At 38.8% G+C, this 26,863-nt stretch overlaps 1 long non-coding RNA gene across 2 annotated transcripts in view; it reads left to right on the plus strand.

Moving 5' to 3' along the window:
* Positions 1 to 16,543, plus strand: part of LOC115495549 (uncharacterized) — a 38,008-nt gene extending 21,465 nt beyond the window's left edge. The window contains exons 2-4 of one of the 2 annotated variants that reach the window (XR_012056408.1): positions 368 to 433; positions 9,472 to 9,591; positions 9,977 to 16,543. This is a non-coding gene — a long non-coding RNA (uncharacterized lncRNA). Of the gene's footprint in view, positions 1 to 3; positions 434 to 9,471; positions 9,592 to 9,976 lie in introns of those variants that run through there. The other variant, XR_012056407.1, reaches the window with a different exon arrangement.
* The last annotated feature ends 10,320 nt before the right edge of the window (positions 16,544 to 26,863 follow it).

Raw genomic sequence — 26,863 nt, forward strand, 5'->3', positions numbered from 1 at the left:
ATACTTTGCTGTTTCTGTGAGTCTCAGCTTCAATGTTTTTAATTTTCTTAGCCTTGAGCTAAGAGAGGAAGTCTCAGTGCTGTGGTGGCCAGCAGACACATAAATACTGGCAAAATGTCAGGGTCAGGCAGCCTGGGCTGGGAAACAGCATCACGCCTGGTGCATAATCAGTGGAATAACATCCTTCTACTTTTTGTATTCACATGTCAGCTTTCTCTAATTAAGTAAATATGTTCTAGACTGGTTTGCTAAGGAAATGGCCCTTCTAGGATTTTACTGCATATGTGTGTGTGTACACGTCTCTGCCTACATTGTAGTTATTTCCTTTCTCCCTTTCTCTTTTTCCCTCTCCTCTATAATTTTTCAGCCTATTCTTCAAATCCAATCACACAGATACAGAGAATCTGAAGATGTTCTGAACACAGATGTTCAGGTAAGGAAAATAGATACCTTTTTATTTATGTCTTACTGTTTTGTTTTCAGATGGCTTCTGACTGCTGTTTCTGTATTTTTCTCTATGGATTAACATGGTTTCTTCTGAGTAATAAAAGTTTGTAACTTGAGAACCTCTTTAATACACGTGTATTGTATTTGTTATCCAACAGAGACACGGAGGTCAGGTTTTCTCCATGATGGCTTTTACAAGCTGGAGAAATAATTATCCTTCCTTGACCCTGTGTGCTTTGTAGTCAGAGCTGTTTTTTCTCTCCAGGTTTGCTCAGTGTGTGCCATTCCACATGCTTGGTGGGGCAGGAAGATTGCCATATGTGGCCAGTGGTCTGCCCTTGCACAAAATTCACCCTGTTGCACTGTATAAAACCCTAAAGTACTGACCACTCACCTGGTGAGACTTGCAGGGCAAACTAGTGGGATGAGTTAATCTGCAGGACGAAAGAGGACAAACTAGTTGGATATTTTCTCCATAGTTAATACCAGTCAAAAATGATGGTATAGAAATGTGTCAGATTATTTATCAAAATATAGGAAAATATTCTAGGTAATCTTTATTTGGCTATTCCTATTTTTTGCCTCTCTTCTTCTGCCCTGAATGCTTTTGTAAAAAAAACCCAGCAGTTATGACATCTGAACATGATGAATTTAAGGACCTAAATATATGCTATTGTCCACAACTGTAACTGCTTTCAAGTAACCTTCACATTTGGTTGCTTCTATGTTTTATCATGTATGTTGTGGCTCTTTTTTTCCCCTCCCTTTGCTTTTGTATTGCTTTAAAAAGACAACAGAACATGCTGTGAGTTAATGTTTCACTTGTAAAAGGTTATGGATTAAGCTCAGCTGGTTTCTCAGGCTGACACAGGGTTCATGATTAGAAGAATGAAAACAAACATGAATTGAAAATGTCACTAACCTTTATTGGGCCCTGAAAATCCCTGAGCCTGCATGACAGGAGGCTTTCCTGTTTTCAACAGGATAAAAAAGATTGAAACAAAACAGCACGGATCTTGGCTATTTACATCTTTTAATGAATGCTCTTCACGTTTGGGTCCCTTTGTCAATCTCCCAGTTTTCAAGGGTTTAGCTGTGAAAAGTGCGGATGGTATCACATACTCTTATAAACCATGGAGTAGACATCTGTCTAGGATGCTTTTCCCTCCAAATTAGGCTGAGTGTAAAGGACCACATTTTAAGATTCATTTACGACTATACATGTATAAGGTAGCCAATTATCCAGTCTGAGTGTTCAGCAACACAAAAGCAGAATAAAACCATCTCTACATAATGCAATCAATTTTATTTTAATAAAGTAGATCAGAGAAAAAAAAATCATAAACTCTAGATGATAGTGCAGTTTGAACTTTTAAACTGTTTATTGAAAAAAAAAAAACCCAAACAACCAGCCTATTCACTTAACAAATAATGAGTTCTTGCTCTAGTTACTGTGGTAGAACATGCCCTGTATTAGCAAGGGTAAGAGGAACACAAAGCCAACATCAACTGGCTGGAGTGGAAACCAAAACTGTCACAGTTCTGGGATCCTTTGTTCTGTCAAGAGCACAGATCCAGGTTGAATACCTTAGATCTGCAAACTGAAGGAGACTATTGCATGTTATGACTGCCCTTCTTTGGTACTAGCTCTTCCAAATTTTATGGAAGAGTCAAGCATCATATTTGCCCTCACAGACCCAGATATTCCCTGCTTCCTTATTACCTCACACTGCTCAGCTGATTTTTTACAGTCAAATCACTGAAAACACAAAAGAATTAGCAAATATTTTTTAATCTAAGAAGAACAAAGCTATATGTTTTCCTTCATTTTAATTTTTTCTAGCTGCATGTTTTAGGAACAGCTGTACCATTGCTTCACTGATTTCATAGGTAACCTGAGAAAATACTTTATAGAGGAAGAACACCAGGGGATCCTGTGGCCAAATCTATTTCCTTCTCCTGATCTAGAAATGTCTGGTAGATATGGAATTTTTGCCTCACAAAATCACATTTACCTTTTTTACAAAGTTGAGTGAGGCAATATAGACCCACACTTGGTACATAATTATTTAACATATCCTACTATTTCATGGTGCTACTCTGACCTGTAACTGAGATTTAATGAAGTGCTTTGGCAGAGAATTGATATTAGGGGGAACAAACCTGCAATTTTTTAGTCCCACTTCATCCAATTATAGCTTGTTCTTACATTACATAATCTATTTTACAGTTTTCGGAGTAGAGGCAAGAGTGAGATCTTACAATATTTAATGAGGTCCAAAGTTTTCTATCTCTAGCTATTTTAGTCTTTTGCAAATACTGAGGGAAGTAATATTTGATAAAATTTCCTATGGATTCGTAATAATTTAGAACCCTAATCCACAGCTTCAAATCAGCCGAGGACTCAGTTTCTAATGCTATGTGGACATGTGAGTTCTATTTATTGAAAGTCATAAACCAAATTAAGTGAGTTAACTGAAAATGAAATAAATAAAACTAGAGTTTTGGTTCCTTAAACAGCTGAGCTGAGACTTACCAAGGAGGACTTACAAGGCAGCATCCAACTTCCAAATGTCTTGCCACACACTGAATATACATCAACAATCCCACATTCTCTGGATGAAAAAATTAGGGAGCAGGGTGAAGAGCAACCATAAATATCCTTGGGAAGAAATACTAAGGAGCATTAAGGACATGACTGGCAAATGAGTATCATGCCTTGCCAGTTCCTAAATTACCTTTCTGCCCCTTGTCCAAAGTCATCTTGGAGAAGAGGAATATGTGTCTCTATAACTTTGTAAATCCATAAGTACAAGCAAAGGGTGAGGTGTGTCTCTGATGTGCTTCTGCAGAACAGGCAGCTTGATGCAGTTTGATGGTTAAGATGCTCAGGTGGAATACAGAAATACAGAAGTCTAAGGGGGATTTGATCCTGCCTGATCCCAAGGAAACTCTTGTGATACTACTACTACTGGCTGAGATGAGAAGGGTTGGAATGAGGGAATGGCCACATTTCTTCTGAGGTTAGACATGCTCGGGCTATATCTGACATGTCAGCTCTTGAGGGTGAAGTAAGTGGTAGAAAACTTGTTCTGGGAATATGAGTACATTTAGATGTGAGATAGACATCAAACTGCTGAGTACTTTCAGGACCTGAGCACTTCTGCTCATTCTTTGTGCAGAAACTCAGTCTTCTAGCTTTCTCTTGTGGAAACTTGCAGAAGTTTTTATGATTTGAATTTTGTCTTTTTGATTTGAGTTCTTAAAGTGGCATCAATATCCTGCATACTCCTCTTGAATCTAAATAATGGAGATTCTTAAAGATACTTAGTGTGTAAAAGCATATGGAAACGCTTTACTTTTGTAAAAAAGGTGCATGGGCAATTATTTTGATACTATTTGTACAGGATATGTACAGATTTTCAGCATAAATGAGTCATAATTGGACAATTGGGCTCTACAGTACATCTGTCTATCTATCTATCTATCTATCTATCTATCTATCTATCTATCTATCTATCTATCTATCTATTTAATCTATCTATCTATCTGCCCTAATACATTTTTAGACACTGAATATATGTAAAATTATCCATAAAAACCTAATGGGCCTAAGTTCCAAAGGCACTTATGCATCTTTGTAAATTTTTTTAATGCCATTTTACTGCTGCATTACCTGCCGTGTGGTAATAGAAATGTGGAAAATAAAAGAGAACGTGATGGTGCTTTCATTTTGCTTTCAGCTGCAATAGTTAAAATCATATACTATTTCTCTGGAAAAATAGATAAAAGAACCCCACTGAGCAATGTAACATTGTTTAGTTTATTTTGACAAGCTCTTGAGAGCAATTTCACTTAATACATGGTACCATATAATGTCTTGGCTTAGTCTGGACTGTGGGAGAGTGAAGCACGAACTCAGGCATAACTCAGTGACCATTGTTTTCAGTGTAGAAAATACACAGGCACATCTGACTTAGAACCAAAGTTAGGAGCTAGTGACACTTGGCATATGAAAAATCACTGTTTAACTTGGTGCCAGTTTCTGCTAAACTTTCCCAATGTATTTTTGTCTTGGTCTGAGCACTTTCAACTGTTCAAGGAGAAAGGTTGCCCTCAGCAGAGAACTGAATAAACTGTTAAAAGGGTGTTTTTCTCCTAATAAAACTGTACAGCACTTTTACATGAATTTAGTGTTTGTGAAAGGCCACTGACAGCCCACGGAGCAGAGGCTCTAAGTTTGTTCACAGTGCAGACAGGGGTGGTAGCAGCATTCCTGCCTTTCCATACCCACACATGTTCTTCACAGCCCAAACATGATTACCTATGGTGGATAAAAGATTGATGTGGTCTCTGATGCTCTTCTGTTATTTGGTTGTCATCTGGCCAGATTCTAACTGGGGAGAGGTTTCGTGGCGTGGATGACTGCACATAACCTTCCTCTTCACAAGATATACAATAACTTCTACCAGATAGTCTTCTTTTATTTTAAACCAGTTGGATGTGCAGCAGTAATTTCAAGTGAGCAAAACATCTTTAATTTAATCCAGCTCTTTAGTTTAGCTGAAATGTCATTATTAAAACAGTGGAGGAAATGTCCTTACATAATAGAACTAGAATAGAAATGCTTATATTGGCATCACCAATAGTAACACAAAGTGTAAGGAAGGGTAAATTTGTATTAAAATCAGAAGCTGCATGCAGTGTATTCAAATTTTGTAGCTCCAGACAGCACAGATGTTAGAGACAAGGAGCCCTGCCAGGATTACTTGGACTGCACATACACACTTGCATTAGCTGGACAGACCGTCCCACTGGAGCCAGCCTGATCTGAGGAGGTCACATCACCCATTTCCTCCAAAAGAAGAGAAGGTTGGCTGTGTACAGAGAGCATCCCAATGCTGGGAGTGATGTCAAGGGATGGGGGAAAAAGACATCAGCACCACCACAGGGTGAGGAAGGTTGTAGGGGACCAAGCAGACCCAACACCCTGGGATCAGCAGAAAGAGTCTCAAGCATTCTGGGCAGTCTTAGGCAAGAAAATCAGTATGAAGGTGGTTCAGCAAAGACAAGGTACCTCTAGGTATAAAAATTAGCACGGCTCTGAGTATCCACAACAACTTTTTTATAGATATCTTGAAGTTTAAGCATTTTTCAATGTGTATGATGAAAATTATGGCTGAGTTTTGTGGACCGCTTTTAGCAAGTTAAGAGAAGAAATTGTTGCATTTTTGACTTTATTTGATCTTGTAGAGAATTTTTGAAGTTGCATGAAACAGTCATGGTGAGGTAATTAATATCTTCACTGAAGCTTTAAAATACAGGAGGAACGGAACACTTAGGCATGGAATTGGCATTTACTGGAGCTTGGAGGAATACTTTGTAAGGAAAAAAAAATCCCTAAACCTCTTACTATTAGTGTGAGTAATATAAAGATTACCGGCTCTCTTGAGGAACTGTCGCATTGTGAACTGAGATTAAATGCCTCACAATATTTTCCTGGTGATTCAACTGTGAGGGACTTGACTCTTCATTACTAATTTCCCTTAAAGAATCATTAAAAACTATTAGACTTCAATGAATTGGAGGTTGGATTCAGTACAACTGACTATGTTTAAAATTAAATGCAACAATTAGATGATAAAACACTTATTTTGCAAGAGAGTTGTATTTTGTTATGATGTTATTTCAATGTATACACAAAAATATGGCTGAAATACAACTACATGTAAATAACACTCCCTTAGCTTTGCATCATCATCAGTGACTTTTGAAGCCTCTGTGCCATGTATTGTCCTTGGAACAGTGTCACTGAGATGACAGAGAACTCTTATAAATCTGGGCCACCTAAAAAAAGGGTCGCTCCTAAGCTCTCATTGTGCTTTTGCTCCCCATAAGGGATGCTCAGATGTGTTAGGGCCAGCAAAAACTCCCTGTGTACTACTTACAGTCTCAAAATAGAGCTTATGCTGCATATAAATGGCTCCAAAGACTTATTCTGTCCCTCTGTGCTGGGATGACTGCAGCGCAGCACGCGTGCAATGATTGCATCCTGATGAGGAGTGCTGTCATCTGATGCTAAATGACAAGGGTGCAAACCAAACACAGGAAGGTCTTTGCCTGCTGCAACAGCTGCTCCCACTGCTAATTGATGCTGTGTATCTGTGGCATCATCCCAGTGCTTATTTTAGGCTGTTTCCAGCTGTGAAGGTTTTTGTCTCACAGCTAGTGGTATCGGTGCAGCTGGCAGAGGGAGGTAAAAATAAACACAACTAATTCAGCAAAGCAATGAGAAAAAATGTACAAAGAAATGTAAAAATAATATAAGTCAAGGTTATTTTGGAGAGACATCTGAGTTTGAGTGGAGAGTGACTGATCTGGCATGGAAAAGGGTTGATCACCTGCCTGTGACTATCAAGAAAAGTGGAAGATTTTAATGTGAATTTGTGACTTATTGAATTTGTTGGATGACAAAATTTTCCAAAGACCAAGTTCTGATGGTGATATTGACAGTTCCTTTACAATGGCCTACACATATGCCAAAACATTTACGGTGAGTGAGGCATTTTGAAGAATGAGAATATATTTATTCATATATTATTTTAATGAACTCCTTGCCTCTTTCCTGAGTAACAGTTAAGCAACTACTGCTAATTAGAGACATTCGCCCCCCCCCCCCCTTTTCATTTGAGTAGTTAATCTTAAGAAATAAAATTTGTAGCATCAAACTTGCAAAAACCTACTCCCGGGGTATTCTGTTTATGTGCTTCTAATTAGCTTACCAGCTGGTCAAAACAGCTATAAATATGGGTAACCACTAGCATCTTAGACCTCATTAAACATGTGAATGTATGTAGTTCTGGAAATTTGTCTTGAACTTTAGTGACAAGAAACATAAATACTTACACGGTTATTCCAAGTATATGTTTCCTGGTTTAAGTTTCAATTAAATCTAGGGAGTTTCCCTCCTTAAAATAGAATTGGATTGATTTTATTTCAGTAACTTTTCCCAGAAATATTTGTATTTCTAAAAAATGCTTGTAGTTGGCTACTGTTTTGTGAAAAATGTAGGTCATATGTTTGTTAATGCCAAAACCATTATGCTGTTTCATTAACATAGGAAATGAATTCTAATTTTCCAGAGGGAAATATATCAACTATATATATCAATATATCAACTAAAGTTTTGCCTCAGAGTAATAGATATACCACCACCAGCAGTACATCGGTTTCATGGGTGGGGAGCCTGCTTTAACAGTGCCAGATCATAGCCTGAAAATGCTGACCTCTGTTCATTTTAAATATGGAACAAATTTCTTCTTGCCAGAACTTAGGAAGTGGCATTCCCAGGTCAGTCACATTATCTAGAATGCAAATGCATTCTACTTACAGTGGTGAGACATGAACTAACAGAAAGTAAAATAAATGAACTTTACTTGATTTTATCAAGTTGCTTTATTTGATAATCTTTCTCAACTATTCTATTTACAATATCATTAAGTGTTTTCTTAATGCATTCTGATCTCTTTCGTAAGGAGAAATGCTACCTAGAAACACAGAAACAAACATTGCAACAGAAAAGCAGCAAGTTCCTAAAATAATATTTAGTTAATCTGCAATAACAGAGAAGTTCCTACTTGATCTTTTTGTTTCAGGATATCCATTTTCTAAAGTTTCCTGTAAGTTTGGATATCTTCAGTCATGTAGAGATATATTAATATTGTTATATGGCAGTGGAATATGATATGAAATCCTATCTCTTTATATAAGCAGTTTGTCCAGCATCACCACATTTATATTGATTAATTTAATATAAACATTGACAATTGATATTGATTCATATATTGATAAGTTTAATAAAAATATTTTAAAGTAGCTAAAATTCATTTAAGTTTAATATTCCACCACAGTGGAATAGTATTAAGTAGGAAAGAAATTTGTCTCCCTTCACTCAAAGGAACACTTTAATGCTCTTCTTTAGGAACAGCTCAACTACAGATATGTGAGTAAATTAGGAGAAGTTTTGTATTTGCTCTTATCTCATATTCAAACATCTTCAGTACAAAAAAAACCCCAAAACTATCCTTTTTTTAGTTTTACAGAAAAGTATGAGTGAAGCTCATTATAAATGGATTTACACCCAAGAAATCCTGGCTGATAATGGGACTTCTTCTCTTGGGAAAAGTGTCCAGTTGTTAAACTTTCAAGACATCTATTAAAAAAAAATTGGTTTGCTCTGAACTCCTGATTTTGTTCAGACCATTATTTTGAAATGTGTGCATTTACAAAAAACAAACAAACAAACAAACAAAAACAAAAACAAAAAACACCAAAAAATAAAAAAAACCCCCAAACTTAGACAATGTTCTTCTACATGTGAACAAAACTTTCCAGAATATTTTGCGCAGCCAGAGGATACGTGATATCTGTCCATTGCTAGAGGAGATCTTGTCATTAAATCTGCTGAGACAAGGATTTTACTCGGTGAGTTTGCATTTTGCTTTAGGGTGGGGCTGTACAGTTGAGACCTCACATAAGGATGCAGCTGCTGTAAAAGTCACTTGCTGCCTGCCAGTCTGCTGTTTTGCAGCCTGAGAGAAACAACAGTGCCAATACAACCAGAAAAGCATCTGAGTGTAATTTACACAATTCCTTAAACTTTAACTTCTCTTCACAGTGTTGCCCCAAATTCTGTATCTGATGAGGCTGCAACTCAGCTTATGCCAGATAGCCAAAATAAAACAGGGAGATAATCCAAATTTTTGCCCACAAGCCTGAAGTTGTCGCAGTGGAATGAGTGTTGCTGAACAAGAGGTCTCCTCATTGCTGAAACACTATCCTTAATGCATTCCCTCTCAAATACAATCACTCAGAATGATTTCCATGGATGTTCTACCTAAAGGGACAGTGACCCAGGGAGAAAAAAGCCTGAGAGTTAAGGAGAAGAGAACTTCCTTGGATAAATAAGAATCAATGATTTTTTTTTTTAGAACTTTTTTTTTTTTTTTTTTTTTTTTTTCCCAGAGTATCCCATTATCCCATTGCTTTTATCAAGCCACCTAGGTAGATTCTTGAATCCATGTCCTGGAAAGGAGGCATAAACCTGCTGCCTGAGATGTCTTAAGAGCTTGATCAAGCAGTGAGGTAAGTGCCTTTTACTACATGGAAACTAGAAGGTCAGAAGGGGAAAAAGTACTGACAAGATGGTGATTATGAGCATTAATCATAATAATATCAAAGTCTTATATAGCACTTTTCATCAGATTTTAAAGCACTGTAAAAAAGAAATGAGTCTCATTATGTCCATATTTTAGATCTAAAATGTGACCTCCTGTACATTAAGGTTTGTTCTTTAAAGGGGAAAAAAAAAGACTTCTGGAATCAACAACACTCATTCTTTGTTAAATTTCTAATCATCACAGTGAATGTTTTTAAATCTACTTTTTCTACTTTTTTTTTGTGTAAGGGAATTTTAATTGCTTTACTTTAACTTGATCTAGAACTAATGAATAAATATAATTTTTATCAGGATGCTGCCATCAGCTGATTGAACCAGTATATTGACATTTGCAGGACAAATTCAGAAAATTCTGTTAACACGTTCAATGATGTTGCTGGTTACTGCTTCATTTGTTGGGGATTGGTAACTGGATATCTGCATGTTGAAATGTACAGTAAAATGGATCAGCTTAAACCACCTCCTGTCAGCCTTCAGGAAGCAAAGACAGAAAGTCAGCATCTCCTAGGATTCTTAGGACTGATGCCACTCCTGAGCAGTGGCCCTGGCCCTTGGTTTGTGATGTCATATATTATGGAATATCTCTTTGGAAATTTTGGGTCTGCTGTCCTGGCTTTGTCTCCTCTCAGTTTCTTGTGTCCCTCCAGCTGATTCACTGTTGGGGAGGTGTGAGAAGCTGAGAAGTCCTTGATTTAGCATAAACACTGCTTAGCAACAGCAGAAACAGTGTTTTAATCATTATTATCTTCATATTAAATCCAAAAAACACAGCACTGTACTACTAGCTATTAGAAAGAAAATTAACTCCATTCCATCTGAAACCTGGACAGCAAGGCAAATGGAGCACTACTATTGTGGTATCTTTTGGTTTGGTTAATAAAATAACAATACAATTGTTAATAAAATAGGTAAGGCTTGCATTACTGAAGAGAACTGGGATGTCCTCCAGATGGACAAGTCAGAAATTACTCAGATGCAATTCTTACCTTGAAATCTTTTTGTTGCTTAAGTAACTATGAAAATAAATGCTGAACATTCAGGTGTAGCAGAAATTTTGGGCTTTGGAGGAAGGTTTGAAAAAAATGCTGATTTCATCAGGAGCACATAGCCCACAGATTTCATGCTGCTATTCTCCCTTGAGGGCCATAGTTCCATATTCCATAGCAGGAAAGTGTCTCTAAAGAGATGTGAATCACAGCCTGTTCCATCACAGTGTGACAAATGAGTGATGTCAGATTTCCTGCTTGAATGTAAATGCACAACAGTGAGTGCAGCTCCCTGCTTTAACTGCTGAGGGTGGAAACTCACCCTTATGGAGGCTGGTACTTCCCTGTTGAGCCCATCCTCTCTGAGCACTCCTTGAAGGATGACAGATATGGCATCTCTTCTGACTTCACCTGTTGCTCCCTCCTTTTACTCTCTTTCAGATGGCAAAATGCCTCTTGAGCTGCCCCTCTGCTATGCCTTCTGCTCTCATGCTTGTCTCTTGGGAAAGCCAGTGCTGAGGACACTGCTGCTGCTTTCTCCTTTTATTAATATTGCACTTCTTTGCACAGTCTTATGATACACCAAAAGTTACAGTTCATAAGCGGATACATATGAAAATATTATAGCTACATGTTCTCCATTCATTAATTTAACCAAAATTGACTTTGCCCCCATTTCATTGGTGTTACCATACAGCAAAATGGTGAGAATTAACAGCTGTAAATATTTAACAACCACTTTTCTAAGATTCTGGTCATTAGGTCAGAATGCCATGTTGTCTTAATCAGTTTGGTGTGCCTCCTCTTTTCTTTTCTGATCTGAATGGCCATTACAGGGTAAGGAAGCATTCTGCTTTGTCACTGTCCCAGTACAGCAAATTATGTTCTTGTTATGCATCACATTGCTAAGTTTTGTGAATGGATAACATTGATTAAAATCTATTTAGCAAGTAAGACACAATTTATGAATGCAGTAAGCTTATTCTGGAGGGAGTTTACTTTTTCTTTTTCCTGATCACTGGATAAAATACATTAAAGAATATTATTTCTGCTGTGGTGGAATACTTTGACAAGATGCTGAAATCCTTGCATCTAAGACAAAGGTACAGCTATATTTACAGCAGTAAAATAAAGATTAACATGCACTCAGAGAATAGGTCTCAAGGACAGGATGTTCACCTTCTTGACTATTTTTGTTTGCTAAACCCATTTAATTGTAGACTTAAATACTGAAGAAATGTGCAGTGCACATGCATCTCAGATAACTCTGGGAAAAAAATAGTTCAACATTTTCAAGCCTGAAATTGAAAGTCAGGCTTTTTCAAATGAGCAGATTTGGAAATGTCCCTCATTTTCCCACAGAAATCCTTCCTGGACCTGGTCAAGACTAGACATATTTAACTTGGTGATATACAGGCTGAAGATGTTAAAGGAAGTTATTGAAACAACTGTAACTAATGCCACAACAGGTTGTGAGCACAAGAGAAAAAACTAAAATTATTAGTATATGTGTTGGAATTTCTGTTAAAAATTACCTTTTAAATGACTGAAATAGCTAGATAAAATTTGGAAAAGAAAACTCCACAAGAATCTCAGTCTGAGTGCCCTGCAGCATCCAAAATTGTTTTCCTACTATTTCTTCCTTTATTTGCCAAATAAGGAAATCATCAATGAGTGCTATATTTCCTTCCAAAATTGTTTTGAAAAATTCCTTTTTAAGACAAAATTTATGAGAAACAAGTGTATTTCTTGAAAATATACTGGTGTACAATAAAGATTTTCTAGTTTGTTTTTTTTTTCTCATTTCTGTTCATTACAGGGTTCCCCATTCCTTTTAGCAGACAACAGGCTAGGAAAATGCCTGATTGCTTTTGTAATGTTTGGGAAAACCAGGTAGATTGCTTTTCTGTGTGCTCAAGAAATGCAATGCAAGTTTTAACACCACTAAACCCCCCTTGTGACAGTCAATGTTTTTCTTGAGACTGTGCCTGAGTACCCCAGTTAATTCACTCCAATTGATACTACATTTTACCTTTCTACATCTTCTCTCCAGTTGTAATCAGCTGCTTTCCAATCACTTGTTTCAAAGTGAAAGAGATGTAACATTCTTTTATTAACATTAATTTATTTGTCACTGTGTGCTGCCATTCCAAACACCAGCAAAATGCATGTCAGGGCCACAGGGGTATTTTGGGGGTTCTTCAAAAGAGGAAAGATGATGGTAGGCATTGGAAAATGTTTTATTGTAAGCCTTACTAAAAACATTTGCAAACTAAACCAAATAACAGAAGCCTACTGTATTGCACAGCTGACCATATGAAAATCAAATGTGAATAAAATTGTTTTGAAAACTCCAGTTCACAGAAGGAAGTGTAGTGTAGTATAGAAGTTGTCAGGGAAAAAAAAAACTATACAGGGTTTCTCCATACTCCAGCTGCACTGAGAAACATTGTGTGGTGAAGGGGTTAAACCAGGCAGCCCTACCACAACAGGGATATTTTGTCATATAACAACAAAGCATTATACTGCTATATTTAAAGGGCTTAAATGGAGGATCAAGACATCCCATCATCTTTGGTTCTGTGGAAGAATGGAATAGAACCTGAAATAGAAAGCAGTCTTGTATGTGGGGGACTTGACAAGTTTGTTTCTGTGTTATTCAGTCAATTTTTGCTGTCATTCTTCAGCATAGCTCTTGAATCCATTCAACCTCTAATAGCATGAGAGACTCTTTATTCACTGAGGAGATGTTGATTAATCAAATTATGCAAGGAGCTGTCTGAATTTTCTTTTTAGAATTCAAATACTCCAATGCAATTATTCTGTGAAAAAATTTGCACATTTTCACTGGCACTGATCACTGCTGTGGCTGATGTGCTCTGATAAAGTCCAGTGTTTCTGGGAATATACTTGGGTTTAAAGTACCAGCTTTTCTAATGATCAATAAGGATTTGAAATCTCATAGTCCTCACACCAAGATTTTTTTTTGAGGATTAACCTGAAATAAACTATAATCATGTCAACTCTTCTAGTATTTTTGCTGTCTTGCACTGTGTTGGAGTTTGCACCCTGGAGTGCCAGGCCAGCCAGGAACATGGAGTTAAGCTAACCAAAGTGGTGCTGCCTTTGACTAGAGCTTGGCAGACCTGGAGAGACCTGGTGAGGATCAGCTGACTGAGGAGTCCCCTAGGGGAGGTGCTGGGGGTCTGGCTGTGCCAAAAGGTGCAAGCATCCCCTGCACTCCCATCTGCCTGCCCTGGGATGACTGACTGGGCTATCTGAAGGCCTCTCAATTAGCACTGGTCTCCTACATTTAGGTAGCTGGCTGGTGCCCACTGTGTTCCCCATTATTCATGATCAGACCTTTGATTGTGTGTATCCACTTAAAGGAGCAGCAGAAAGTGGCTAAAATATTAATCAGATAATAGTTCTGCTTTAGTTAATTTAAGAAAATGAGCGGAAAGCAAAAATATAGAAAGTGGAGTACATGCAGTGCTTACTTTATATGCTGCTTTTTTTTTTTTTTTTTTTTTTAAGAGAGAAACCAAGTCTGGCATGTTTCCATTTTTCTGTTGTTATGCATGATGACATTCTGAACTTTTCAATGGAAGAGAGAGGAACATATTTGAAGTATTTTTGCTAGAGTCCAGTACCAATACAAATATAATGCAACCATGTTGAATAGTATTTCATTGCTCTATGTTTTATGGAGAATTTTGGGGTTTTTTTTTGTTCATTAGGTTTCTTACATTCATATGTTTAATGCAATGTCAATAAGTAAACCCCTTTCTCTTTATAATCTCCACAGTGTGAAAGAAAAATACCCTGTAGGCATTTTGTTGAATTTATGAGATTATTAAACAAATAGACAAATACCAGACTACCAGTAGCAGTCTAGGAAAAGAGATAGCCAAAAATGGGCAATTTCCACTCCATAAGAAATTCAGATGTTTTGAAATTTGTTTTTGTATCTAACACTCTAATACTAAACAAAAAAAATGATGGTTGTTTCTTTTGGGTTAAATATTACTCTATATATTTCTGAAGTTTTCAAGTGCTCCTGCTCTGTATACCTTGACTGGTTGTGCTGCTCACAGAGCTGGGCTTCGGTGGACATCTCCAGAGAAATGCAGCCCATCTGCTGGAAGTCCCCTCTCTGAAGGGATGCAGGGGCTACAAGCAGGTACCCATCCTTCCTGTGAAGCACAGTGGTAACTGAGACAGAGGCACAGATGCCTATTCAATGTGAAACACAATGTTTATAAAGAAACAAAACAAGGAACATGGGTATTTTGACTGGAACTAGCATGAGCCTCAGAGAAATCCATTCCAGTGGGAAACTGAGAATGACAACAGGATTGAAGCAATTAGGCAAATTCCAGTTCTGCAAAACAGATGTTTTCAAGGAGAATAGTGAATATAGAGAAAGGTCTGAGAAAATATTCTTTGTTGTCCTAATGACATGACATATCTAAACTTTTTAAAATAATGGAATATTTTCTCCAAAAACTGGTGTTTTTTTGTTCTATAAAAAGTCCCATAGTCCTGAGAGGTGAAAAGTAACCGAGAACAGTAAAATACAAACCAAGGAGAGTTGGAGATGAAAATTTTATGGTAAGTTTATACACAATGCAGGTATATGCAGAGAACACCCAAATACAGTAGGAACAGGATGAATCTTTTCCTTTAAAGTTTAAACTAAAGGCCATAAAAATCCAATTGGATTTTGTCTCAGGCAAAACGGACACTATAGCTCTCTATAATAGTAAGTAATTTGAGTGCATGCATACATCTCTTTCTCTCTCTTGATATATCTCCAAATACACTAAGTAACATTTAGAAGATGGAAAGAGAGAGAGACTGCAAAGATACATATGAAGACTTGGCCTACTATAGGTGGAATTTAAAGTTATATTTGTTTGGCTTGGTAAATGTGATCTTTCTCTTTAAGTTCATCCTTAAATTTTAAAGCATAATTTGTTTTGATTGAATTTCTAATGTTAATTAGTGAGGCTTGCACTGTTAAAGACATCAAGAACATATAATTATGTTCCTTATAATTATACCATAATTGTTTTAGTATGTTAAATGATCTAATAGATTTTTTCCTGTTTCAACAGCAGCATTACTACCATCTCTGTTTTATGAGATAACTGGCAAGCATTCAGTAGGTGCTTTCAAGCATTTCAAGTAAAGTTTTTATGGGTATTCATCTACTAATGAAATATTCATGCATTATATTTTTCTCTATGACAAGTGACTTTCACTGAAGCGCCTAATGCTTGGTTTGCTTAGACAGATATAACATTCAATCAAACTAATGGAAACTGTGGAGTACTGTTATACTGGTTATTACTAAATCAAATTCTCTTGATAAATATTGAGTCTCTGATGTTAAAAAGCATTTCTAGCATGATGCATGGATAGTAAAGCAATAATCTGGCCCCTTGTTAAAAATGTTAATATTACAGCTGTCATCATTTAACAATTAACATGATTTCCTAAGTGGAGCAATGCCTTAATCTTAGAGTATTAAAAAATACAGTCTGTATGTTGTTTGAGATTTTCCATATTGTGTATGCATTCACTCCTAATGCAGAACACTTGGGCAAGTTTATATTACCAGCAAAAAATGTGTACATTCTCTGCTTAAAATTTAATATTTCCTTCAAGTATCATTACTTTCACCAACATCAATATGAAGAAATCAATTTTGGTAATTTCATAGGCAGGATGCTAAAGATCCTCTTTAAACAGTTGGGAAAGGCCTTTAGAGAACTGTCTGGGCATACTGATGTTGTTTTTCCTACTTGCTGTCTGGTTGCTAAATCTCAGTAAATGAATCTCAAATAAATAAAATGTTTTCCCACAATTCTTTTCCACGTGTGTTCTTTTGACAGTTTTTGCAAGAAAAACGGTACTAATGTGAAGTAATTGACAAAGCAATGAATAAAACATGCTTCATGCTAGGTTTTTAATTTATTAAATTAAAGTTCAGAGGTCAATATTATGCTTAAGTGTAGCACTTCTGCATATATATGGAAGCTGTGACTCCATCAACTTAATATATCCCTAGTCAACATGAATCCATAGAGGAGGAGGAGGCCACAAAGATGGTCAGAAGGCTGGAGCAACTCTCAAGAGGTGCTGAAGAGAGGCTGAGACAGTTGGGGTTGTTCAGCCAGAGCAGAGGAGGCTCCAAAGAGACCTTATAGCAGCCTCCCGGGACCCCTCCCAGAGAGCTGGAGAGAGACTTTTTCTGAGGACACACAGTGACTGGACAAGGAGGTAATGGCTTGAAACCAAAAGAGCGTAGATTTAGATTAGATATTAGGAACTGGATATTAGATGCTGGAACAGGTTACCCAGAGAAGCTGCAGATGCACCATCCCCATAAGTTCTCAAGGCCAGCTTGGACAGGACCCTGGGCAACCTGGTTTAGTGGAAGGTGTCTCTGCTCACGGCAGGGGTGCTGGAACTCTGTGATCTTCTGGGGCCCTTCCAACTGAAATAATTCAACTCTAGGTTGATAACTTTTTAGATTACACTGTACTGGCTTCCTCCAGGGATCAGAAGGGACTCTGTGTTACAGAGCCAGTTCATGAGGGGAAAGTGCCAAAGGAATGCTGGGAAAGAAGATGCAGAAATGATCAGCAATGAATTATAGGAGTCATCAAACATGCAAAAATATTTCACCCAATATTTTACCTGTTCTAAGGCATCCAGAAAATGGACATTGAAAATCACACCCAGCATTTATACATGTACACATGTATAAATGTGTACAATTCACAGGCCCTGGTGAAAAAAAATTGTCCTATCTCATCCCACACCATGAAGGCACATGATTGTTTGCTTTCACAAAAGAGTTAATAATACATGGATTCTGTGTATATGCAATGCACAATATTCTGGGATCAGGTAACTCTTACTTGAAGGTAAAAATTAGATGCAGATGCATTCTGAGGTCTGTATGAATGGGTTTGGAAAACTGCCTAAATCTAAGTTAACCTTCCAAGTCTTCAACATGTAGTGGCCTTCTCTGTCACCCTGCAGGTGTTGAAACTGTGAAAAGGTGTCAACACCAGGGGGGACTGAAGCCTATTCCTTCTCGTGGACCTGATTCTGGAGCTTTACATTGAAATATTTGATTTAAAATAGTATTATACATTATTCAGGGATCAGCTAAATTATTCTTTTGACATTGCTGATTTGTTTTCTTTTTTTTTTACATTGAAATTTAGAGGGGCAAAGCATGGTGCTAGGAAAATTAGGAAATGTGTATTAAATTACAGAGCAGTAACTCTGTAGGGAAAATGTTTACTCTGCAGGCTTTTCTCTTTAAAACACAACTGCTTAAAGCATTGCATTAAATTCTAATGTGTGTGTATTTAAAGAATGTACAATATATGTGAGAAAAAGACATGAAGTGCATGAGGTGGGGCTGCTGTGGCTAAGCACTACTTCTAGCAGAATACTACAGCAGTGCCATGAAATCCTACGTAAGTGGTCAGAACATAAGTAAGAGCTGCCTGTGGGTAGTCCCAACCTATTCACAAGCCCTTTTGAACAATTTTCCTACTTTTTTAAATACTGTTTTTGGCAAACATTTGATACTTGAAATACAAAATGCATGAGTCACCTACTGAGATGGGCACAGTATGTGGTTCATTGACTTTAGCTAAATTGTGAGTAATCTATCAATAGTCCTCATAGTGAACATACTTGTAATAATTTCACACATTACAAACAAGAGTAGGTATGATTTTTCAATATTTTTTTCCAAGCATTTTTCACTGTAAGTTTTTTACTTTTTTTACTATGCTTCATTTATTGTTGTAGAAAATTGCTAACTTTTTAGTGATGGAGGATAAAAAGAAAAGGTGCCTTATTGCTCGTCAGTTTAAACAACAAAGAACCAGAGAAGCAAAACCTGACATATTATAAAATACTGTCTTACAAAGCAAAGTCCTCAACAAGAGATTGAATGAATACAGATTCTTATACAGCTATTGAGATTTATTCTTCTGCCAGCATACCAATTTCTCTTGAGATGAGTAATTTTAAAATTCAGAGGCAGCAGTTCTGAAGGAGAGAGCTGCAAATTACTACAGATTCTGACTCGCCAAGAACATGGTCAGTTTTTGTGGGTTTGGGTTTTTTTGTGTGTGTGTGCAGGTTGCATTTTTTAAAAGAGTAGAACTAGTAAGTAGACAATAAAAAAAAAAAAAGAGGTGAAACGTATGTGTCTATAAAATAGCATTGTAACTGTGGTTGTTGGATAGAGAATATATTTTTTTTTTGCTGCAGAGAAACATGAACATTCAGGCATAAAATCTTTGAGGAGCTTTTTAAACAAATTCCTTAGAGGAACAGGAATTCAGCATCTCTATGATGAAAACGAGGGCGCGGCCAGCCCCCAAATACTTCACTTATGCGCCAGCCTCTGATAAGAACCTTTCCCTGAATGTTTTTCATGACCGTGAATCATTATACGTGCATTTAAATATGTCCCTGAAGTAGTTATTTCAGTAACTGAGACTTGGAAGCTGTGAACTCCCGTGCTTGCATAACCTGGCCCCTGCTCGGCTCTCTCCTCCTGCGCCCTGTGTTTTATCCTTGGGAAGACCAGGCGGCTCCGGGAACTTCCCGTGCGCGACCGTGACTTTGGAGTAACTGGTCTGTTATGACAAAGACAAAAAAAAAACAAAACCTCAAACAAACAAACAAACAAAAAAAACCAAAACAAAAAAACCACCAAAAAAAAACTTTTCTCCTGCCTTAGCCCTGGCATTTTCAGTGACGCGCTGCCGAGTCACCTTTACCGCCTTTCCTACGCTTTTGGCCCGCAAGGTGCCGGACGCCTCAAAGGCGCTGCTGCTGGTGGAGCCGGGGCCGCGGGGTTCCCCGGAAGCCCCCCAGCTTCCATGGGCCGCCCGGGGCTCCCCAGCTTCCCGGGGCCGCCCGGGGCTCCCCAGCTTCCATGGGCCGCCCGGGGCTCCCCAGCTGCCAGGCGTCCTGAGGTGGAGGGAGGAGCCCGCCGCTCCCGCCAGATGGCGCCCTTGCACAAGGGACACGCCGGCGACGGGCGAGGCGGCGGGAGTGGGTGTCCCCCTGAGGGAGCGGGTGTCCCCTTGAGGGAGCGGGTGTCCCCCGGAGGGAGCGGGTGTCCCCCGGAGGGAGCGGGTGTCCCCCCTGAGAGAGCGAGTGTCCCCCTGAGGGAGCGGATGTCCCCCCTGAGGGAGCGGGTGTCCCCCGGAGGGAGCGGGAGTTCCCGCGGCCGCCGGGTGCGGTGGCGGTGCGTCGCCAAGCCGGCAGCGGGGTAAAGAGCCGCCGTTCCTCTTCCACGACGTTTGCGCCTCCTAAACTTTGCATCGCCGCCTTTGGCCGCGGCGCCGCCGGGCTCTGCGCCTGTGCTCACCGGGCGGCACCTCTGCACACACCCCGTGTTCCGCTGCTCATGTGGTACTTCTTGTTCAACAAGTTCCGTGAAAATAAAATCTTGTAGTCACTGTTAGAGATATCATTATCTATTGGTGAAATTTCCTGCCCAGAATGTTACTATTGAATTGCTAGTGCTTCATATGCTTTCTCTTTACAAGATGTCAGAAGGAACTGCTGGTTATGAGTCAAATAAATCACAAGTTGTTTGGTGTTTTGTGTGTGTTTTGTTTTTGGCTTTTTTTCTTTTATGAATGAATAACTATTTGATTTGTATGTACACATAAATATCTGTGCAACCCAATGACAAAGAAACTCAAGCAAATTTGGCTATTCCTACTTGTCCAGCAGCTACCAGCCTCAAAACCAGAATGTAGTGTGAGTAGATGGAAGAAAAGTCACATGAACTTCCCCCCCCTTTTTTTTTTTTTTTTATTTCACCTCTTCTTTGACTATCCTTATGAGTCATGCATTTTTTGGGCACAAATTACCATCTGGACAAAATGCTTTACCTTCTTTGCTAAGCAGCATGAAAATCCAAGGGGAGTTGAAGATAGCATTGGGACATGGAAGACCATAGTTAGACAAGTTATTTGAAAAACTGTATTTTAAGAATTGGATGAAGCTGGCTTTTATATTTGTAGATTTTACCTTTTGAATGCTTCTTTCTTATTTCACACTGTTTATGGGTTACTATGAAGTAAAGCATTAGAAGGCAGAAAATTGTTTTCTGTTAAGTCTTAGCAAATGCCTAAATCAAAACCATAAATTGAAAGTATCACTGTGTTAAAGGTCTATTTAACATGTATCTTGTTAACTTAGGTGATTTATGTCAGTAATTGAGATCCTGGCTGACAAAAGTTTTTGAATTGTATGTTGTGGAAAAGAGGAGGGGACAGACATTGGCAAGGAAACTATGGCAACAAAGGACTCAGTAGCTCTATACAGGTAAGATATGCAAGAAATGTATTTGGAAGAGAAAGAGGCTTAGGAAAAGAAAACTCTGCAGCTGTAGGGAACCAGGGAAGCAATTAATGCCTGATAGATAAGACCAAGAGACAAAAGATCATCTCTGCTTAGGGTAATTACTAAGAAAATTTCATACAACATCTCTTTCCCACTCAGGCTTTTTATCTGCAGTGTCTCAGGTGTATCATGAAAACTATAAAGAATCAGTGCTTAGTTACATTGCTGGTCAGAATATTAGAGAAAAGAGGTCAAGGAATCAGTACCAATGCTCCAGTTTTTCCCAGATGTATGGTACAGGAAAAAAAAAAAAGAGTATACTGATGTTTATTGGACAAATAATGGGTCTTACTTGGATAGACAGATGACTAATCCTCCTATAGAAAAGGACTTCTACAATGACCCCTTGGCTTTTAATTTCATGTTTAACTGTGCTTAAGGGAACCATGTAGCTTGACAGTTCTTGAAATTTGTTAACAATGTTTTAAACCAGCATATTCATGGCTTCTTGGAATTGTTTAATGTTGTTTGTTTGGACTCTATTTTCTGTATTGTGTTCCTTGAGTGCTCATCAGCATGGACCCAGAGGCACATGTGTGTGAGAAATCAGAAATCTGAATAGCTGGATCTTTCAAGAACATGTATATAAACTCTGACTTTCATGCTTCCATGCATGAGTATAAAGAATACAGAATAAATGGCTCTTCCCTAGCAAAAATCCTCTTCAGATGCAACCTGGTGACTGCTCAGCTCATCCTTTTTGCAAACTTTAAAATCTGCAAACCTTTTTGCAAAGGTGTGAAGAGCTTTTTTCCATTTCTTATTTGAAATTAATATCTTTTTCTAAGCCTGTATCTGCAAGGCCTGTTCAATACTGTTTTGCATCCATGATGTCTTCTATGCCAAATTTTGAAACTTTGGGATTCATGTACAGGCATGGTCTGTTCTACTTAGAGAAAGTCAGACCCCAGAGTGTTCAGCTTGTTTATGTCTGTCTGAGAATGCAAAAGTTTCGGTATTCTTGGCTTAACATTCTTAACACTGACCATCTCATGTAATTCTAAGAACTGCTGTACTAACAATGTCTGAAAAATTCCTAAACTCATGACATTGAAGTCTCCAGGAGGGAGCTTCTCCTGGAAAAATAAACATGGTTCTAAAATCCTCATGGGATGCTTCAAAAGTAGGCCTAAGAACATTGTATTGCTCCAAAGCTAAAGACTCAGTGTCCTCTCTTGCCCCATGCATGGAGATGCAGAATACACTGCTAGGTGATTTATGCAAAGGGAACCTTTGTTCTAATTGCAGCAGCACTGGCCTTACTGCTAAACCAATTAAGGAACGGTGGTGCATCCAAATAGAGGATTAAACCGGTGTCCACCAATGTCCTCTACAAGGAATTAGCAGTTAACACTGATGTTTGTAGCAGCTGAGTCACCTCATACGACCATAACTCACCTACCCCACTGGCTTCAACTGAAAAATCTTCCTCCCTCTTCATGGATAGGAACCTCCAGGAAAATTTAGCTGGATCACACTGGAGTGATACTTCAGATGACCATTCTGGCTTCTGAGAATTTGTTGTCATTACGGTGCACCAAGAAAGGGATCCTACTGTCCACCAGCATCTTCATCCCGATGACCTGTGCTAAAGTCAGGTGCCATCTTCCTTTGCATGAGCTGGATGAATTGCGTTTGTCAGTCACCTGTAGTGGGCTGTACTCTGGCACACAAATGGCTAGCTGGGGTCACATGGAGCTATCATTTATGCTCTGGTGGTGCTTTGAGATGCCAGCCTGGACACCCCAAGTTCTCAAGGGTTCTTAGGAACTCCCTGTACAACAGTGGAGATCCTCAGAGTGCTTCCCCCACCTCAGTGAATGTAAGACCTGGAAAGATCACACCTGCAAGGCTGTGAGAGTCCAAGCAGCACCTGTTACAGCTGGGTAACTTACTGCCCTCCCAGTGCTGTATGCCAGCCACGCTGCCTAAACGTTTAGGACCTGAGAGAAGACATGGAAGATGTTCACCCCTTGCCATTTTTAAAGGCTGATAACTGTTGTTACAGATGCTGCACATAGGTCAGAGACATGGCCTGAAACCACAAAAAATTCAAGTGCAGCAATTGAAGATTATGGAAAAAATAAACAAGATTTAACAAGCTAGAGGCTGCAAAACTACAAGGAAAAGAAAAAATTATTTCTCAACACTGGATTATAATCTGAATAAAAACAGAGTTCAAGGTTTGCTACAGAGGATCAAAGAAATCAGATGACTAACTGGCAAGAATGAAAATGAGGATTAAAAGTAGCAGACGGGAACCTGAACTGGAAAGCAAACCAATGCTTTCTACAGCTGAAGAGACTTGACAAAAAGGATCAAACCATCATGGAGAACGAAAGCTTCAGGCACAAAGAAGATGAAATAATGATTGCAAAATCCCAGGTTCTGAAAAAGGAGACCAATTGCCTAAAACCATACTTAAAGTGCCCATTTCTTCTATCTGGCTTTTTGTGGAGTAGTTTTGATTAATTTAGCTTTGGTTAACATGCAGCATTAAAATTTAGACGATGAACTAGATAATAGATTTTATTCAAGTCTAAATTACTTAAGTCATGCTTATAGTAGAACCAATTTCATCTCTTATAGGTGCAAAATCTCATGGTGCTTGTGATGTTTGAGGGGATAGAAATTGGGCAGCAACATTAAGTGGGTCTAATGCACACCTTCATGAATTAGATATTTGCTGCTCTCTTTTTCTAGTCAATATAATCCAAGCAGTGTGGGGAACTGAGCTCTTGTCAGTTCTGTTAATTCATTTCCTCATTAGCCAGTTGGTGCTGCTGAATCGGTAATTGCCCTTTACCAGAAGAGCTGCTAAGATATTTATCCCTTCAGAGTTGTATACATGTGATGAAGCAAGTCAGGAAAGAATCTGTATCTTGGCTGCTGCCTGCTCAGCTCCTCCTACCCAGATTGTCACACTGACCACAGTGAATGTATTCACCTCAAGTAGGCTACCACAGATTCAGCTTCTCTGCTTCTGGTGTCATAAATAGTCATAAAATAGTCATAAAGTCTATAGGACCATCAAAATGGTTCCAAGATACTTGAATTGTGACTTCCTTCAGCTTTGAGCCCTCCTTCTGACTGTGGAGGCAATCAGCTGTATGCCAGGTTTTGCTGAGCTTGGACAGCTCTGTGGTGTGCTGTGATCTGCAACACTTCTGGGCTCTTCAGAGCTCTTTTGCAAATGCTAGCCACTGCTTTACCTTTCTGGGGTTGTCCCCTCATGCTTTCTGGGATGTTGCAGGAAGCACTGATGACTAGCTGGGGTCACAAATAAGCAGGAGAAAGATTTACCAGGGACAGAAATGAGGAACCTCAGAGATCCCAGCAGATACCAATTTTCCTATAGAAATAGCAAAGTCCTACTGTTTATCTTTAAGATAACATTGTAGTGGTCTGAGGATCAAAAGTCATAACAGATACCCCATTACAGAGAGAAACAGGAGTCTGATCTTCTTGGAAGATTTAGGCACATGTTTGACACTTTATGCAGGATTTTATACCGTTTCCAGTCCTGGATGTGATGACCTTGCACTGGTCTTGTTTTTTCCAGTTTCCTTCTGCATTTGGAGTCCTGTGGGGGGAAGAGGTGATTTCCTACTGCTTCTTCACTGTGGAGTTCTGCCATTGGTAGGGCAGCTGTCTGAGGCTCCTTTCAGATAACTAATTCAAAAAGACGCCTCTAAATTGTCCTGATAACTTAACTAGCTCATTGCTTTTTACTGAGCAAGAAATGAGAATGGATAACAAAGGTGACAGAAAATTACCTTTTTCTTATCCCTTGATCTGGTCCTGAGTATAGTTTGGCTGTAACTGCAATAAAACTGGTGTTGAGATTGATTGCAAGTTATTACATGATCTTTCGTCTAAAAGATTTCTGAGGTGTGTTTCAGCAGGAAGGGAAGAAATAGAAGAAGGTGCTGTTTCTGAGGGTGTTCTCTTTTATATTTAAAATATCTCTAAATACAGTCACAGAGGTTGGGCCATGAATTCTGCAATTGAGTGCAAATATAAATGTGAATTGCAGAGTGAGTAGAAATAAATGTTCATTATAAGATTGGTTGAAAACTTCTGTCTGAAAAATTTCTTCAAAATCAGATAAGACAATGATTAATTTATGTCTTCCCCCCCTCCCTTTTTCATAATATAGATTTCTAACCCACATGAGAGGTTTGAAAGAGTTGCCTTTTTAGTGACTGAAGTTGTTGAAGCTGGAGTTGATCAAAACTCCAAAATAAGTAGAAGATTGAAGCTTTGGTTGAACAAAAACTATAGCTTACCACCAAAATGATACACCCAGTAATTCCAATCTGGAAATTGTGGTTTGTTTGTCTACTTTTCTTCTGAGCTGGACTCCAGTAAATGGATGATTTTGTAGGGCACACATTATCAAGGCTGGCAGTGATGACTAAGTTGGAAAGGAAACCACCTTGTACTGAGCTTGGGAAGGTTTGTCCACCATGGTGAGTGTCAGCACAAGTCATAGAGGCAACATTTCCAAAACTGAATTTTCTGTATTTAGCCAAAAGCATTTAACCAAAGTTTCTTTTTACTCTTCAATTGAAATAGAAAAAATGCTCTAGGGAAAATACAGCTACCCAAGTTCCTTCTTCTCATCCCAGTGTTCTAGTGCATCTTCCTGCTTCCCAGTCTCTATCAAGATTTCTGTATTCCTTGCAGCTAAAATGTCTGTCTTCTTCCATTACAAAATAGAGAAATGTGTAGAAACACTAGAAATGTGGTTGTGATGTACTTTGCTCTGGCTGCAGGCTGCTGCTGCTATCTGCCAATTCCTGGGAGCTGTGGGACCAGCAGGATGCTGCAGCTGGGACCAGCATGTACCACTGACCCGGTGCAAGGTTCCACAACCTGAGAGCTGCTCTTTTGTAGCACCATAAAACACGACAGAGAACTGCAGAGAAATTTTGGAGAATCCAGTTTATACAATTGTATTTCTCAAAGGCAAAGCCTTTTTCCTAACAATGTTTTTCAGGCTGGCTCTTTGTTTTAAACACCAGCCCAGCTTTGTGGAAGGATCAAGTCTTCCTTGGATCTGGGAGTGTTGTTTAGTAACAACACCTTTTTTCATCCTTCAAACATCATTGCAGGATTGCTCTCTTCTGCTTGAGGGATCTTTGCCCATCTCATCCTTTGGTATTTTTCAGTGGGTGCTTGACTTGATCTATTTGGGTTTGTTTGATTTTGGTTTATGTGTGTGAAGTTTACTAATTGTATTATCCTACATAAAATATACATAGTGTGGGAAGGGCTAAACTTCCAGTTTATGCTGCGATATAGGAAAGGAATATCTGTGCCTTTCAGTTGTCTGATTACGTTCAGAGGGTCCAGTTGTAAATAGGGACAGATGTTGCCACACACTAGCTGATTTGTGCCAGGCAAACCAACCAGCCCCTGGGTTGACTGACAGGGGCTGCGCCCAATTACATCTCATCCAGGGCTGCAGGCATTTCACTGGCCAGAACCTGAAAGGGTGTAGGGATCAGACCAATGAAAATATCCAGACCAGGTTTTTCAAATGCCCTTTATAAGGAAGGGCTTGAGAATAAACTCTCTCTGTTTGCCACGTGAACATTGGGGTCAGTAGTCTCTTTGCCTCCAACCCACTCCCCGTGGCCCAAGTTGGCATCACAGACAGAGACATGTAATAGAAGGATAGTGAAGATGTAGTTTTGAATGAACAGTCATACATGTTTTC

This window comes from Taeniopygia guttata, chromosome 5 (assembly GCF_048771995.1).
Source record: "Taeniopygia guttata chromosome 5, bTaeGut7.mat, whole genome shotgun sequence".
Taxonomy (NCBI): Eukaryota; Metazoa; Chordata; class Aves; order Passeriformes; family Estrildidae; genus Taeniopygia; species Taeniopygia guttata.